Raw genomic sequence first — 16,002 nt, forward strand, 5'->3', positions numbered from 1 at the left:
TGGCCGGCGCTGGGTTCAGATCCCTTATTCAGCATAGACACCATTCCCAGCACTTGATGTCGATGGTTGCTTGAATCCTCACAACAATTTTATAATATTGTCTCCATTTTTCAGGTGAGGAAACCAGCTCAGAAATGCCAGGATGGGCTTTGAGCTCCACCCCAGACTGGCTACGGCACCTGGGCTCTTAGCTCCTGGCTCTCCTGCCTGTCTGCACAGCCTGGCCAATCCTCCACCCGTCTCATTCCCACCTTCCTAATTGTTACCTTTGTGATGAGTGTAAAATTCTCTCTCATAATGTCATTTTCATTTGCATTTCTCTGATATCTCCCGAGTTTGAATATTTCTGGAATCTGAGCTCTTAACTGTTGATTTGCTTCTTTAAATCAAACTAGTATGTTTTCTAAACAAGGTGAAAAAACATTTTAACAAAGAAGTTGCAGACATTTCCATACATGCCTCCCTCCTTTGCTGCAACTTGAGGCATATGTTCTGGAAAAGAGACACATAGGTCTTGGTGTAACTTGCCTCATCCAGAACACGTGGGGCCAAGTTCAAGTCACCCACCAGAGTTGAGACTTCTTCCAAATCACTAACAGCTCTAGGGCTCTATTTCCTCCTCTGTAAAATGGGTGTAGGAAGAGTATGGACCTCATATCATAGGGTTATGGGGACAATTAAAGTGCTTGGTTCAGTCAGACCCTGGCAGCTGCCTCAGCAGCTCTCCTCTTCTCTGGCTCTCCTTGCCATCTCCTTTTCTTTTCCTTCCCCTCCCTTTCCCTCCCCTCCCCACCCCTCCCCTCCCCACAAAGTCTCACTCTGTTGTGCAGGCTGGAGTCCGGTGGTGCAATCTTGGCTCACTGCAACCTCAGCCTTCCAGGTTTGACCAATTCTTATGCCTCAGACTCCTGAGTAGCTGAGATTACAAATACGTTCCACCACGCCAGGCTAATTTTTATATTTCTAGTAGAGATGGGGTTTCACCATGTTGGCCAGGCTGGTCTCAAACTCCTGACCTCAAGTGATCCACCCACCTCTGCCTCGTTTAAAGTGCTGAGATTACAGGCATGAGCCACCATGCCCAGCCTTCGTTTTCTTTTCTTTCTTTTTTCTTTTCTTTTTGTTTTTTGGCTGTTGTTTTTGAGACACAGGCTCACTCTGTTGCTCAGGCTGGAGTGCAGTGGCATGAACATGGCTCACTGCAACCTCAATCTCCTGGACTCAAGCAATCCTCCCTCTCAGCCTCCCAAGTTGCTGGGCCTACAGGTGCATGCCACCATTCCAGACTAATTTTTTTTTAAAATTTTTTTGTAGAGACCAGGTCTTGCCATATTGCCTGGACTGATCTCAAACTTCTGGGCTCAAGCGATCCTCCTGCCTTGGCCTTCCAAACCTGGGATTACAGACGTGAGCCATGGCACCTGGCTGCTATCTCCTTTTCGTTTCTGAAAACATGGCCTCTGGTGTGGATATCTCTGATGGTGTCATCAAGGTGTTCACTGACATGATGGTAGGCAAATCTTCAACGCCAGAGGAGGTGAAGAAGCACAGGAAAACGGTGCTGCTCTTCTGCCTGAGTGAGGGTGAGAAGAACATTGCCCTGGAGGAGGGCAAGGAGACCCTGGTGGGTGACGTGGGTTGGACCGTTGACGACCCCTATACCACCTTTGCCAAGGTGCTGCCAGACAAAGACTGCTGCTGTGTCCTCTGAGGGGATGGAACCCATGAAACCAAGGAGAGCAAGGAGGTCCTGGTGTTTATCTTCTGGGCCCCTGAGTCTGCAGCCCTTAAGGGCAAAATGATCTATGCCAGCTCTAAGGATGCCATTGAGAAGCTGACAGGGGCCAGACCTGGTGGCTCACGCTTGTAATCCCAGCACTTTGGGAGGCCAAGGCGGGTGGATCACTTGAGGTCAGGACTTCAAGACCAGCCTGGCCAACATGGTGAAACCCCATCTCTACTAAAAATACAAAAATTAGCTGGGTGTGGTGGCATGTGCCTGTAATCCTAGCTAGTCGGGAGGCTGAGGCAAGAGAATTGCTTAAACCCAGAAGGCGGAGGTTGCAGTGAGCAGAGATCACACCACTGCACTCCAACCTGGGCAACAGAACGAGACTCCATCTCAAAAAAAAAAAAAAAGCACAAAACAAAAGAAGTCGACAGGGATCAAGCATGAACAGTGAACTGCTACCAGGAGGTCAGGGACCGTGGCACCCAGGCAGAGAAGCTGGGAGTGGCGCTGTCATCTCCCTGGAGGGCATGCCTTTGTGAATCCCCTCCAGCCCCATGCCTGGAACATCTGGCAGCCCCAGACCTGCCCTTGGGGGTTGCAGGCTGCCCCCTTCCTGCCAAACCTGAAGTGCTGGGGGGGATCCCAGCACAGGAAAGGCAATCCCTTCCAAACAGCCTGCCACCCCAGGGCCTTCCCAGCACCTGGATTTTCTTCCTCCCTCCATCCCTGATGTTTCTGGTCTTCCCAAACCACTTTTTTGTTGTTGTTGTTGTTGTTTAATTTTGAGACAGAATCTAACTCTGTTGCCCAGGCTGGAGTGCAGTGGTGCAACCACAGCTCACTGCAGCCTTGACCTCCCAGCCTCAAGCAATCCTCCCACCTCTGCCTCTGAAGTAGCTGAGACTACGTGTCACCACACTGGCTAATTTTTATACTTTTTGTAGAGACAGGGTTTTTCTCTGTTGCCCAGGCTGGTCTTGAACTCCTAGGCTGAAGTGATCCTCCCACTTCAACCTCCCAATGTGCTAGGATTGTAGACATGAGCCACTGCATCCAGCCCCAAACCGATTTTGATCTTCTGTTTCCTCTTGTGTTGAAGCCGACTAAAGTGTCCCCAGGGACCCCAGTTTGGGGGAGGGGGCTGTATTTTTTTTAACAACACCCCTACTACCCGTGCTCCCAACTCCTAGCCACAGTAGTGACTTGATACTAGTCTGTGTATGAATGGAATGTTGTGAGATGGTCCCTCCCATTGCCAGCTGGTCCCTCTCCCTTTTCCCCTGGTCACGGCCACTCATGGAAGTGAGACCAGTAAGGGACTGATATGGTTTGGCTGTGTCCCCACCCAAATCTCATCTTGAATTCCCACATGTTGTGGGAGGGATCTGGTGGGAGGTAATGGAATCATGGGGGCAGGTCTTCTCATGCTGTTCTCGTGATAGTAAGTCTCACGAGATCTGATGGTTTTAAAAGGGGGAGTTTCCCTGCGCAAGCTCTCTTCTCTTGTCTGCCACCATATGAGACACACCTTTCACCTTCCACCGTGATTGTGAGGCCTCCCCAGCCACGTGGAACCGTAAGTCCATTAAACCTCTTTCTTTTGTAAATTGCAGTCTTGGGTATATCTTTATTAGCAGCATGAAAGCGGACTAATACAGGGACCTTTGATAAAAAATTAAAGAGACAATAATAAAAATACGTAAATAATCTTATTTATTTATTATTTATTTATTTATTTTGAGACAGAATTTCACTCTTGTTGCCCAGGCTGGAATACAGTGGAATCTTGGCTTGCTGCAACCTCTACCTGCTGGGTTCAAGTGATTCTCCTGCCTCAGCCTCCCAAGTAGCTGGGACTACAGGCACCTGCCACCACGCCTGGCTAATTTTTTTGTGTATTTTTAGTAGAGACGGGGTTTCACCGTGTTGGTCAGGCTGGTCTCAAACTCCTGACCTCAGATGATCCACCCGCCTCGGCCTCCCAAAGTGCTGGGATTACAGGTGTGAGCCACTGCACCTGGCCATAAATAAGTTTTTTTTGATGTGTTTGGCACGCCAAAAGTTCTTAGTCAATATTAGCTACTATTATTTACCCATTTGCACTCGTGAGAAAGAGAAAAAGAATCATTACATGGTCATGTCAGAGAGCTTCCATGTTTTCCAGAGGGTCTCCCATGACCCATGAATGATCTCAGTACAGGGGGACATTTTGCTAGACTGGAGCAATTACAAGGCCCAGAAGTTTCTCTCGGGAGTGAAGTATGTGACCGTCACTCTGACTCCATCCAAGGTTTAGGAATCCTGGTCTCTTACAGCTGTCTGGTGAGAGTGAGCTAGTTGCATGTTCACAGATGGGGGCGGGTTGCATACCGAGGCGCGTGCTCCCCACTGTTCCAGATCTGCAGGCCCACGTACATTGTTGGGGGGCACAAGGGAGTCCTGCTGCCACCCTCTAGTGTTCAGGGGTCCCTTTGGGTCTCACGGTTGCCCTGGGGTCCACGTTAGGGGCTTCAACAGAGGCAGAGGGAAGACCCAGACATGGTGGGAGCTGCCCAAGGAATGGGAGTAGAGAGAGGGCTGGACCTTCCTCTGCAAGCACTGGTCCATCCCCTGGGTTTCCGTGTTGGGGTGTGAGGTATCTTCATTCCCTTCACAATGCTTCTGGAGGACCCATCTGAAAAAAAAAAACCAAATGTCCGTAGAAGCCAGAGTCTAAATCATTTGCAGTGAAAAGAAAAGCATACCGTTCAGTGGGCTCTGAGTCTGACTGAGTCAGGCTTGAATCCCAGTTGGGTGACCCTGGGCAAGTGTCTGAACTCTGGGCTGGGTGCAGTGGCTCACGCCTGAAATCCCAGCACTTTGGGAAGTCGAGGTGGGCAGATCACCTGAGGTCAGGAATTCCAGACCAGCCTGGCCAACATGGAGAAACCCCGTATCTACTAAAAATACAAAAATTAACCAGGCGTGGTGGCATATGCCTGTAATCCCAGCTACTCAGGAGGCTGAGGCACAAGAATGACTTGAATGCGGGAGGCGGCGGTTGCAGTGAGCTGAGATCGCGCCATTGCACTCCAGCCTGGGCGACAGCAAGACTCCGTCTCAAAAAAAAAAAAAAAGTGCCTGAACTCTGAGCCTATTTCCTAAAGTCTATCTCACCAGAGTTCTTCACCTTTTGTGTATTACACAAGGACCCTTCTGACGAGCTAGTGAAGCCCAGGAACCTTTTTTCAAAATAAAGTTTTAAATGATAGGATAAAATACATGGGATTACTAAGAAAACCAATTATATCCAACTCAAGTGTCCGTTGATAGATGGAAGGCTAAATACAATGTGGTGTATACAAACAATGGAAGATGAGCCTTGAAAAAGAAGGAAATTCTGGCTGTGCACGGTGGCTCACGCCTGTAATCCCAGCATTTTGGGAGGCCAAGGGAGGTGGATCACCTGAGGTCAGGAGTTCGAGACCAGCCTGGCCAACATGGCAAAACCCCGACTCTCCTAAAAATACCAAAAAAAAAAAAAAAAAATTAGCTGGGCATGGTGATGCGTGCTTGTAATCCCAGCTCCTTGGGAGGCAGAAGCAGGAGAATCGCTTGAATCCAGGAGGCGGAGGTTGCAGTGAGCCAAGATCATGCTATTGCACTCTAGGCTGCATGACAGGCTAGAGTTTTTCTATTTCAAAAACACAAATTCCTAGAAACAGAGAGGAGAATGATGGTTGCCAGGGGCTGGAGAGAGCAGGGAATGGGGAGTTATTGTTTACTGGGGACAGTGTTTCAGTTTTGTAAGATGGAAAAAGTCCTGGAGATGGATGATGGTGAGGGTTGCGCAAGAAAGTGAATGTGCTTCATGCCACTGAGCACCACACTGAAAGTGGTTAAGATGGTAAATTTTATGTTGTGTGTATTTTACCACAATTAAAAATAATTTTGGCCGGGCGCGGTGGCTCAAGCCTGTAATCCCAGCACTTTGGGAGGCCGAGACGGGTGGATCACGAGGTCAGGAGATCGAGACCATCCTGGTCTACACGGTGAAACCCCGTCTCTACTAAAAATACAAAAAACTAGCCGGGCGAGATGGCGGGCGCCTGTAGTCCCAGCTACTCGGGAGGCTGAGGCAGGAGAATGGCATAAACCCAGGAGGAGGAGCTTGCAGTGAGCCGAGATCGCGCCACTGCACTCCAGCCTGGGCGACAGAGCTAGACTCCGTCTCAAAAAAAAAAAAAAAATAATAATAATAATAATAATTTTAAAAAGTGCCTGTAGGCCGGGCATGGTGGCTCACATCTGTAATCTCAGTGCTTTGGAAGATTGAGGCAGGTGGATAACTTGGGCTCAGGAGTTTGAGACCAGCCTGGGAAACATGGTGAAACCCCATTTCTACAAAAGTTAGCCAGGTGTGGTGTGTGCACCTGTAGTTCTAGCTACTTTAGAGGCTAAAGGGAGGATCGCTTGAGCCTGGGAGGTGAAGGTTGCAATGAACCAAGATCAGATCACTTCACTCCGGCCTGGGTGACAGAGCAAGACCTTGTCTCAAAAACAAAACAAAAGAAACAGGTCGGATGTGGTGGCTAATGCCTGTACTCCCAGCAGTTTGGGAGGCCGAGGCGGGCAGATCACCTGAGGTCGGGGAGTTTGAGACCAGCCTGACCAACATAGAGAAACCCTGCTTCTACTAAAAATACAAAATTAGCTGGGTGTGGTGGTGCATGCCTGTAATCCCAGCTACTCGGGAGTCTGAGGCAGCAGAATCGCTTGAACCTGGGAGACGGAGGTTGTGGTAAGCCAAGATCACGTCGTTGCATTCCAGCCTGGGCAACAAGAGCGAAACTTTGTCTCAAAAAAAAAAAAAATCCACAAAAACTGCTTGTGCAGAAAAAAAATATATAAAACTCGGATATGAAAATTTTTGATGATGTCATATGCAAGCCCTTTTTTATTTTTATTTTTTGAGACAAGGTTTCTCTCCCATCACCCAGGCTATTGGGATTACAGGTGTGAGCCACCGTGCCTGGTCTAGCACTTTTCATTTTTGTTTTAATTTTTTCAGCAGGTGATGCAAGCAGTTTATTTATTTATTTATTTATTCATTTTATTTTTTTGAGACAGAGGCTCACTCCGTCACTTAGGCTAGAGTGCAGTGGCACAATCTCTGCTCACTGCAGCCTCCGCCTCCTGGGTTCAAGTGATTCTCCTGCCTCAGCCTCCCAAGTAGCTGGGATTACAGGCGTGGGCCACCACGCTCAGCTAATTTTTGTATTTTTCGTAGAGACAGGGTTTCACCAAGTTGGCCAGGCTGATCTGGAACTCCTGACCTCAGGTGATCCACCTGCCTCGGCCTCCTAAAGTGCTGGGATTACAGGTGTGAGCCACCACACCTGACTGTAAGCACTTTTTTCTTTGACATCAAATGGCAGCAGGTTGGGTCAGTGCCTTAACTCAAAAGTAGTGAGAAATATCTGGGGATATCTGGAGATCTCTGTAACAACTGTCATATGATAGGAAAATATCTGGAATTTCTGTTGGGGACAGAGTCGTAGAGTCATAACAATGTGATGACTTGTTGACTATGTTCATAATGGAAACAAATGCTAAATTTCAAGTAGAAGTTATTGAAAATAAAGATATAATTTCCTGTAATCCTAGCACTTTGGGAGGCTGAGGCGGGTGGATCACGAAGTCAGGAGATCGAGACCATCCTGGCTAACATGGTGAAACCCTGTCTTTACTAAAAAAAAATAATAATAATTAGACGGGCATGGTGGCCGAGGCAGGAGAATGGCATTAACCCGGGGAGCAGAGCTTGCAGTGAGCCAAGATCACACCACTGCACTCCAGCCTGGGCGACTGAGCAAGACTCCGTCTCAAAAAAAAAAAAGATGTAATTTCCACCCCCTCATCCAAGTTCAAGCACCCCATGAATTCTGTACATGTACCTTTGAGGGTGGACCCCAGGTAAGAACTTCTGCATGAGATGCTCAAGTCAGGCGCCCAGCACCCTGCTGACTCAGAGGAGGCCAGCCCATTAATAGCAGTTCTTAGCAGCAGAAAACCTGGCTCCTCTCCTTCCAGGGCAAGGATGGGCAAAGATTTTCATTCTATTCCAGGAGAAGGGAACTTCCTTCCTAGAATGGATTAAATCTTTCCTTCCTTCCTTCCTTCCTTCCTTCCTTCCTTCCTTCCTTCCTTCCTTCCTCCCTCCCTCCCTCCCTCCTTCCTTCCTCCCTCCCTCCCTCCTTCCTTTCTCTCTCTCTCTCTCCCTCTCTCTCTCTTTCTCTCTTTTTTTTTTTTTTTTTGACAGGGTTTCACTCTGTTGCCCAGGCTGGATTGCAGTGGTATGATCATGGCTCACTGTAACCTCAACCTCACAGGCTCAAGTGATCCTCCCGCCTCAGCTTCCCAAGTAGCTGGGACTGCAGCCACCCTGCCCGTTTATTTATTGTTTATTTATTTATTTATTTATTTATTGAGACAGGATCTTGCTTTGTTGCCCAGGCTGGAGTGCAGTGGCATGATCATGGCTCACTGCAGCCTCAACCTCCTGGGATCAAGTGATCCTCCTGCCTCAGCCACGTCAGCCTTTCCAATAGCTGGGACCATAGCCTAGCACTCTATGCTTGGTGAGTTTTTAAAATTTTGTTTTGTAGAGACAGAGGTCTCACTTTATTGCCCAGGCTGCTCTTGAACTACTAGGCTCAACAAATCCTGCTGGGATTACAGGTGTGAGCCACCATGCCCGGCCTGAATTATGCTGCTGCTTTTTTTTTTCCTTTTTTTTAGACAGGGTCTCTTGCTCTGTCGCCCAGGCTGGAGTGCAGTGGCACAATCTTGGCTCAATGCAACCTCCGCCTCCTGGATTCAAGTGATTCTTGCACCTCAGCCTCCCGAGTAGTGGAATTACAGGCACCCACCACCACGTCTGGCTAATTTTTGTATTTTTAGTAGAGGTGGGTTTTCTCCATGTTGGCCAGGCCAGTCTCAAACTCCTGATCTCGGGTGATCCACCCGCCCTGGCCTCCCAAAGTGCTGGGATCACAGGCATGAGACACTGCTCCCGGTCTCATGATTCTAACCGAGCAAAAAAGGCCGTGTTTCATCATCGGGGTGCATTGCCCATTCACCGTCTGCCTCTCAGGCAAAGAAGTGTCTAATTGTTTTGTGTGTTTTGTAACTGACTGATCAGGAGGAACTTCAGCAAGCCCAGTGATGGTTTGTTTAAATATTGATTTCCTCCTCATAAAAGTGGTGAGTAATGGTGCCAGATCTCACCGATACGGACATACTGAAAAGACCTGGGAAGCTTGGCAATTGGAATCAATATGTATATTTTTATTAATCATTAACCTCTAAGTATCAAAGGAGACCAGTGAGTGGGTCAGTGGTTTCTGCTTTTGAAAAACCAGCTCAGTGGGTATTTGCAAGAGAAGGAAGGTGTTAATAAGAAAACCATGGGGAAGCCAGGCGCGGTGGCTCAAGCCTGTAATCCCAGCACTTTGGGAGGCCGAGACGGGCGGATCACGAGGTCAGGAGATCGAGACCATCCTGGCTAACACAGTGAAACCCCGTCTACTAAAAAATACAAAAAATTAGCTGGGCGAGGTGGCGGGCGCCTATAGTCCCAGCCACTTGGGGGGCTGAGGCAGGAGAATGGCATAAACCCCAGAGGCGGAGCTTACAGTGAGCTGAGATCCGGCCCCTGCACTCCAGCCTGGGCGACAGAGCGAGACTCCGTCTCAAAAAACAAAACAAAACAGAACAAAAACAAAGAAAACCATGGGGAAAACCATGCCGGGGCTGACTTGGCCAATTCTCACGGCTTCCAACTATTGCATAAAAGCTATTCTTGGCCAGGCACCGTGGCTCACGCCTGTAATCCCAGCACTTTGGGAGGCTGAGGCGGGCGAATCACGAGGTCAGGAGGTTGAGACCATCCTGGCTGACACGGTTGAACACCGTCTCTACTAAAAACACACAAAAAAATGAGCTAGGCGTGGTGATGTGCGCCTGTGGTCCCAGCTACTCAGGAGGCTGAGGCAGGAGAATTACTTAAACCCGGGAGGCAGAGGTTGCAGTGAGCCAAGATCACTCCACTGCTCTCCAGCCTGGGTGACAGAGCGAGACTCCGTCTCAAAAAAAAAAAAAAAAAAAAAAGATTTTGAAAATGTGATTTTCCCAAATGGAGAAATGAAATTTGAGCTCCACTGGAAAGACTGCAATGAAATTGCTTCCTCTAAAAATATCTAAGACAGGAGTCCCTACTGCATGTGTGTGTGTGTGTGTGTGTGTGTGTGTGCGCGCGCGTGCGCGCGTGTGTGTGTGTGCGTTTCTAGGAGTGTGTGGGACATATGCTAAGAGTTTTGTATAGGGTTGTGTGTGTAGGTGGGTTTCAGGGTGTGTGTGTAGAGATGTCTGTGACTATGTTTATAGGTGTGTGCACGTGTGTGTAGGAGGAATGGGGTTTAGGGTATCAGAATAGGAAAGAAAACCTATTTTTCAATTCCTGTTTCTTCTTCTCTTTTTAAGATTTAAACAATAACTCCGGGGTGGTCCTTGCAGTTCTCTGAGTGAGCTGTGTACCAGTGATGTTTGCCCTGGCTTTGGCGTTCCTGTTTGAGGCCTTATGAAGTGGGCCAGGGCATCCGGGCCTCCTCCAGGGCCTGTGAGGGTTTCACCAGCTGTGTGTTTTGCTCCTGCCTGCTTCTGTTTGGTGTGATGAGGGCCTTTCACCTGAGCGTGAACAGACCCTGGCTACAACCAGCTTCCATGCACCACACTGGGTCTCCACTTCCAACTCCATGTCTTCTCAGGCGGCTCATGATAAATCCCGAGCAATTTGGGATTAAAGGAAAAGTTGGTCAACAAAAAGAGGAGTTAAAAAGAGAAAGAGGGCCGGGGGCGGTGGCTTACGCCTGTAATCCCAGCACTTTGGGAGGCTGAGGTGGGTGGATCACGAGGTCAGGAGTTTAAGATCAGCCTGGCCAAGATGGTGAAACCCCATCTCTACTAAAAATACAAAAAATTAGCCGGGCGTGGTAGCGGGCGCCTGTAATCCCAGCTACTCGGGAGGCTGAGACAGATAATTGCTTGAACCCAGGAGGCGGATGTTGCAGTGAGCAGAGATCGCGCCACTGCACTCCAGCCTGGGTGAAAGAGTGAAACTCTGTCGCAAAAAAAAAAAAAAAAAAAAAAAAAAGAAACAGGCCAGGTGCAGTGGTTCACACCTGTAATCTCAGCGCTTTGGAAGGCTGAGACAGGAGAATCACTTGAGCCGAGGAGTTTGAGACCAACCTGGACAACATAGTGGTGTCTTTTGTACAGAACCCATCTCAGAGACCTCAGGTCTCTCTCTTGTTTGTTTGTTTTTTGAGACAGGATCTTGCTCTGTCTCCCAGGCTGGAGTGCAGTGGTGTGATCTCAACTCACTGCAACCTCCGCCTCTTGGGTTCAAGCGATTCTTGTGCCTCAGCCTCCCGAGTAGCTAGAATTAGAGATATGCACCATGAAGCCTGACTAATTTTTGTATTTTTTAGTAGAGATGGGGTTTCACCATGTTGGCCAGGCTGGCCTCAAACTCCTGACCTCAAATGATCTGCCCACCTCAGCCTCCCAATGTGCTGGGATTACAGGCATGAGCCACCATGCCTGGCCCCTCTGGTCTCTTTTGTCTCTAAAAAAAATTTAAAAATCATCCAAGCATGGTGTGTGCCTGTATTCTCAGTTACTCGGGAGGCTGAAACAGGAGGATTGCTTGAACCCAGGAGGTCGAGGCTGCAGTGAACCATGATTGCACCATTGCACTCATGCCTGGGTGACAGAGTAGGACCCTGTCTCAAAGAAAAAAAAAAAAGCCAAATCCCAGATATGTGAGAATGTGACCTTATTTGGAAACAGGGTCTTTGCTGATGCAATCAAGTTAGGTGAGTTCATACTGGATTAGGCTGACCCCTAATCCAGTGATTAGGGTCTTTATAAGAAGAGGAAAATTTGGGCCTGGCGTGGTGGCTCATGCCTGTAATCCCAGCACTTAGAGCCCCTGCACTCCAGCCTGGGTGACAGAGTGAGACTCTGTCTCAAAAAATAAATAAATAAATAAATAATAAATAAATAAATAAAAGAGAAAAATGTGCACAGAGACACTCAGGGAGAACACCATGTGCTGGTGATGGAGGCAGAGATGGGAGTGACGCAGCCACAAGCCCAGGACACCCAGGACCACCACTGGCCACTAGAAGCCAGGAAGAGGCAGAGAACGACCCTCCCCTGGGGTCTTTAGAGAGATCATGGCCCTGCTGACACCTGGATTTTGGACTTCTGGCCTCTAAACCTGGGAGATAATTAGTTTCTGGAGTTTTTTTTTTTTTTTTTTGAGACGGAGTCTCGCTCTGTCGCCCAGGCTGGAGTGCAGGGGCTGGATCTCAGCTCACTGCAAGCTCCGCCTCCTGGGTTTACACCATTCTCCTGCCTCAGCCTCCCGAGTAGCTGGGACTACAGGTGCCCGCCACCTCGCCCGGCTAGTTTTTTGTATTTTTTAGTAGAGACGGGGTTTCACCATGTTAGCCAGGATGGTCTCGATCTCCTGACCTTGTGATCCACCCGTCTCGGCCTCCCAAAGTGCTGGGATTACAGGGTTGAGCCACCGTGCACAGCCGGGTTTTTTTTTTTTTTTTTTTTGAGATGGCGTTTCGTTCATCACCCAGGCTGGAAGGCAGTGATGCCATCTTGGCTCACTGCAACCTCTTCCTCCTGGGTTCAAGTGATTTTCTTGCCTCAGCCTCCCAAGTAGCTGGGATTACAGGCACCCGCCACCACACTTCGCTAATTTTTGTATTTTTAGTAGAGATGGGGTTTCACCACATTGGCCAGGCTGGTCTCCAACTCCTTACCTCAGGTGATCCGCTGGCCTCAGCCTCTCAAAGTGTTGGGATTACAGGCATGAGCCACTGTGCCTAGCTTCCTCGACTTTCAATAATGGCAAGTATTTGGGGCAGGGGGAGAAAGGGATACACACAGATAAAATGGAATAGTTAAACTCAAGACTTTTTTTTTTTTTTTTCACTTGCAAAGGGTATTAGTCCTAAATCCTCATTTTGCAGGGGTATTTGTTTGCGAGGGCTGCCATGACAGAGTACCACAGACTTGGGGCTTACACACCAATTGATTTCTTCACAGTTCTAGAGGCAAGGAGTCTGAGATCAAGGTGCAGGCAGGGCTGGTTTCTCCGGAGGCCTCTCTCTGGCTCACAGCTGGCTGTCTTCTCCCTGTATCCTCCCATGGTCATTCCTCCGTATGTGTCCATGCCCTAATCTCCTCTTCCGTTTTTTTGTTTTGTTTTGTTTTGTTTTTGTTTTTGTTTTTTGTGATGGAGTCTTATTCTGTCTCCCAGGCAGGAGTGCAATGGTGCAATCTCAGCTCTCTGCAACCTCCGCCTTCTAGGTTCAAGTGATTCTCCTGCCTCAGCCTCCCGAATAGCTGGGATTACAGGCACCCGCCATCAAGCCCAAGTAATTTTTGTATTTTTAGTAGAGACAGGGTTTCACCATGTTGGCCAGGCTGGTCTCAAACTCCTGACCTAGTGATCCGCCCAGTTTGGCCTCCCAAAGTGCTGGGATTACAGGTGTGAGTCACCGCGCCTGGTCTTTTTTTTTTTTTTTTTTTGAGATGGAGTTTTGCTCTTGTCAACCAGGCTGCATTACAATGGTGCAATCTTGGCTCACTGCAACTTCCGCCTCCCGGGTTCAAGCAATTCTCCTGCCTCAGCTTCCCAAGTAGCTGGGATTACAGGCATGCACCCCCACACCTGGCTAGTTTTGTAGTTTTAGTAGAGATGAGGTTTCACCATGTTGGCCAGGCTGGTCTCAAAGTCTTGACATCAGGTGATCCGCTTGCCTCGGCCTCCCAAAGCACTGGGATTACGGGCATGAGCCACTGTGCCCGGTCCTTTTTTTTTTTTGAGACAGGGTCTTGTTCTGTTGCCCAGGCTGGAGTACAGTAGCACAATCACGGCTCACTGTAGCCTCAACCTCCTGGGCTCAAGCAATCCTCCCACCTCAGCCTCCTGAGTAGCTAGGACCACAGGTGTGTGCCACCATGCCCAGCTAGTTTTTAAATTTTTTGTAGAGACAAGGTCTTGCCATGTTCCCCTGGCTTGTTTCAAACTCCTGACCTCGAGTGATCTGCCCACCTCTGCCTCCCAAAGTGTTGGGGTTGCAGGCATGAGCCACCATGCCTGGCCCCTCAGCTCCTTTTGAACTCTGCCAGGAGGGGCCTGGAGCAGGGTTCTGGGAAGCCCTGTCAAGACAGCATGACTGCTCCTCCGGTGAAACTCAGTTTCTCAGCTTCTTTCCTTCCTTGGGCACAGAGACAGGCTTCTCCTAGGAGCTGAGGCTGAGGGCCTGCGCTCCAGCCTCAGTAGAACAATTCATCTTCAGCCTTCTGATCAGCGTTCTTATTTTGAGCTCCCACAGCTAAAGCAATTCATCTCACCCATGCAGAGGGATGGGGAGGAGCTGAGAGTGTTGACACCCACCTGTGTTTTCTGGCACCTGAGTGACCCCTGAGACCTGCACTGGAGGGGAAGAGGAGGGGCCAACCTTTCCTTTAGGTGCTTGGAGCTGCTTCAGATTAAATTCTCCCAGGGCAGGAGACAGCTGCTGGGCCTGAGGATGTGGGGGTCCCCGGCAGTTGCCTGGTAAGTGGCCCTTATTCAGGAATTGGGAGAAGCCAGTGGCATGCTTAGTGTGCCCACACTCCTTGAAGAAGCCAGTTATCTTCCACTAGAATCAGAATCTGAGAGGGAAGAGGGGCCAAGTGGGCAAGGGGCCCAGGGGCATGGATGCCTTGGGAAGGGCTGGCCTTCTCAGCTGAGGTCCGGCCACAGTCACTCCCACCTTTCTCATGCTCCGGTCATCCCTGCTTCTGGAATTCCAGTCATTCCATCTTGGGAAGGATTTACCGAAGGTTGGGAGAAAACAGAACACGACTTTCTTGTTCTAGAGGGTCCTTAAAACAAAACAAATTAGGGGTCAAGCTGACCAAGAGATGCTTGATTTCAAGGAGTTTTCAAATGATAGGAGTCGTGGTCGCTAGCTATTCGATGTAAGGATTAGGAGAAAATTTCATTTTCCTTTCCTTTCCTTTCCTTTCCTTTCCTTTCTGTCCTTTCTTTTCTCTTTCTTTCTCTCCCTCTCTCTCTTTCTTCCTGGATAGGGTCTTGCTCTGTTGCTCAGGCTGGAGTGCAGTGGCGTAATCATAGTTCACTGTTATCTCTAACTCCTGGGCTCAAGTGATCATCCCACTTTAGCCTCCCAGGCATGCGCCACCACACTTGGCTAATTTTTAAATTTTATTTTTGTAGAGACAGGGTCTTACTGTGTTGCCCAGGCTGGTCTTGAACTCCTGGGTTCAATCCATCCTCCTGTCTCGGCCTCCCAAAGTGTTGGGATAACAGGCATGAGTCACTGCGCCTGGCCAAAATCTCATTTTCCTTGGCAACAGAATTGCTACCTCCCTTCCCCAGCTGAGATGCATTTTTAAGAAATACTTTAAAAAACGTCCTGAGAGTGGGAAGTGAAGCCTCCCAGGCCAGCTTGAATGTCACAATAGCTGGCTTGTGGCCTTTGGGCCGTGGACTGCAGGGCTTTTGTTTGGCATTTTGTGAGGTTGAAGTCTGTAGACAATTAAGGCGGTGGAGAAGCTGAGTGGGGCTTTGTGGGGCCGGGTGAGCAAGGGGGAAGTCCGGGCCCTGTCCTGGGGACCCATTGCCTTCTCTTGGATGTCTCATGAGGGGGCTCAGGCTTGGGGGATGGAGCGTCATGTCTCCCCAGTCTGCCCCAGCTGGACTGAGAAGTAAGGGGGAAAAACCCACACCCACGTCTTTCTCCCAATTGATTCCCAAGGAGGAGACCAGGAGCAGGCATCAGACTGAGGGGAGAGCCGTCTATCCCCCACCTGCCACCGGGTTGATTCCAGGCAGCATTCCCTGCATAACAGCAGAGTCGGGGTCCCTGGCAAGGCCGGGGCTCAATGCCAGAGTCAGCCACTTTCCTCTTCCCCAAGTTTATTCTTCTGGTCCTGTCTCAGATTTACTCACCCTGGGAGAACCTTCCTTCAATTGCCCCAGCCAGGTTTTTGTTTTGCAAATTAATCAAGTAATAACAGCGCCTCCCTGCTGCTGGGAGAGGAATCCCGCATCGGGCTTAGTGTCCAGGCAGCAGAGCCCAGGGCGGGTACCCAGCTATCCATGAGAGAGGCTCGCCACAGGCGCTTCTGCA

General features: G+C 49.3%; 1 pseudogene; it reads left to right on the top strand.

Moving 5' to 3' along the window:
• Positions 1 to 1,373: 1,373 nt before the first annotated feature.
• On the top strand, positions 1,374 to 2,271 carry LOC117093955 (annotated as a pseudogene).
• The last annotated feature ends 13,731 nt before the right edge of the window (positions 2,272 to 16,002 follow it).

This window comes from Trachypithecus francoisi, unplaced genomic scaffold (assembly GCF_009764315.1).
Source record: "Trachypithecus francoisi isolate TF-2019V2 unplaced genomic scaffold, Tfra_2.0 Lachesis_group12, whole genome shotgun sequence".
Classification (NCBI taxonomy): domain Eukaryota; kingdom Metazoa; phylum Chordata; class Mammalia; order Primates; family Cercopithecidae; genus Trachypithecus; species Trachypithecus francoisi.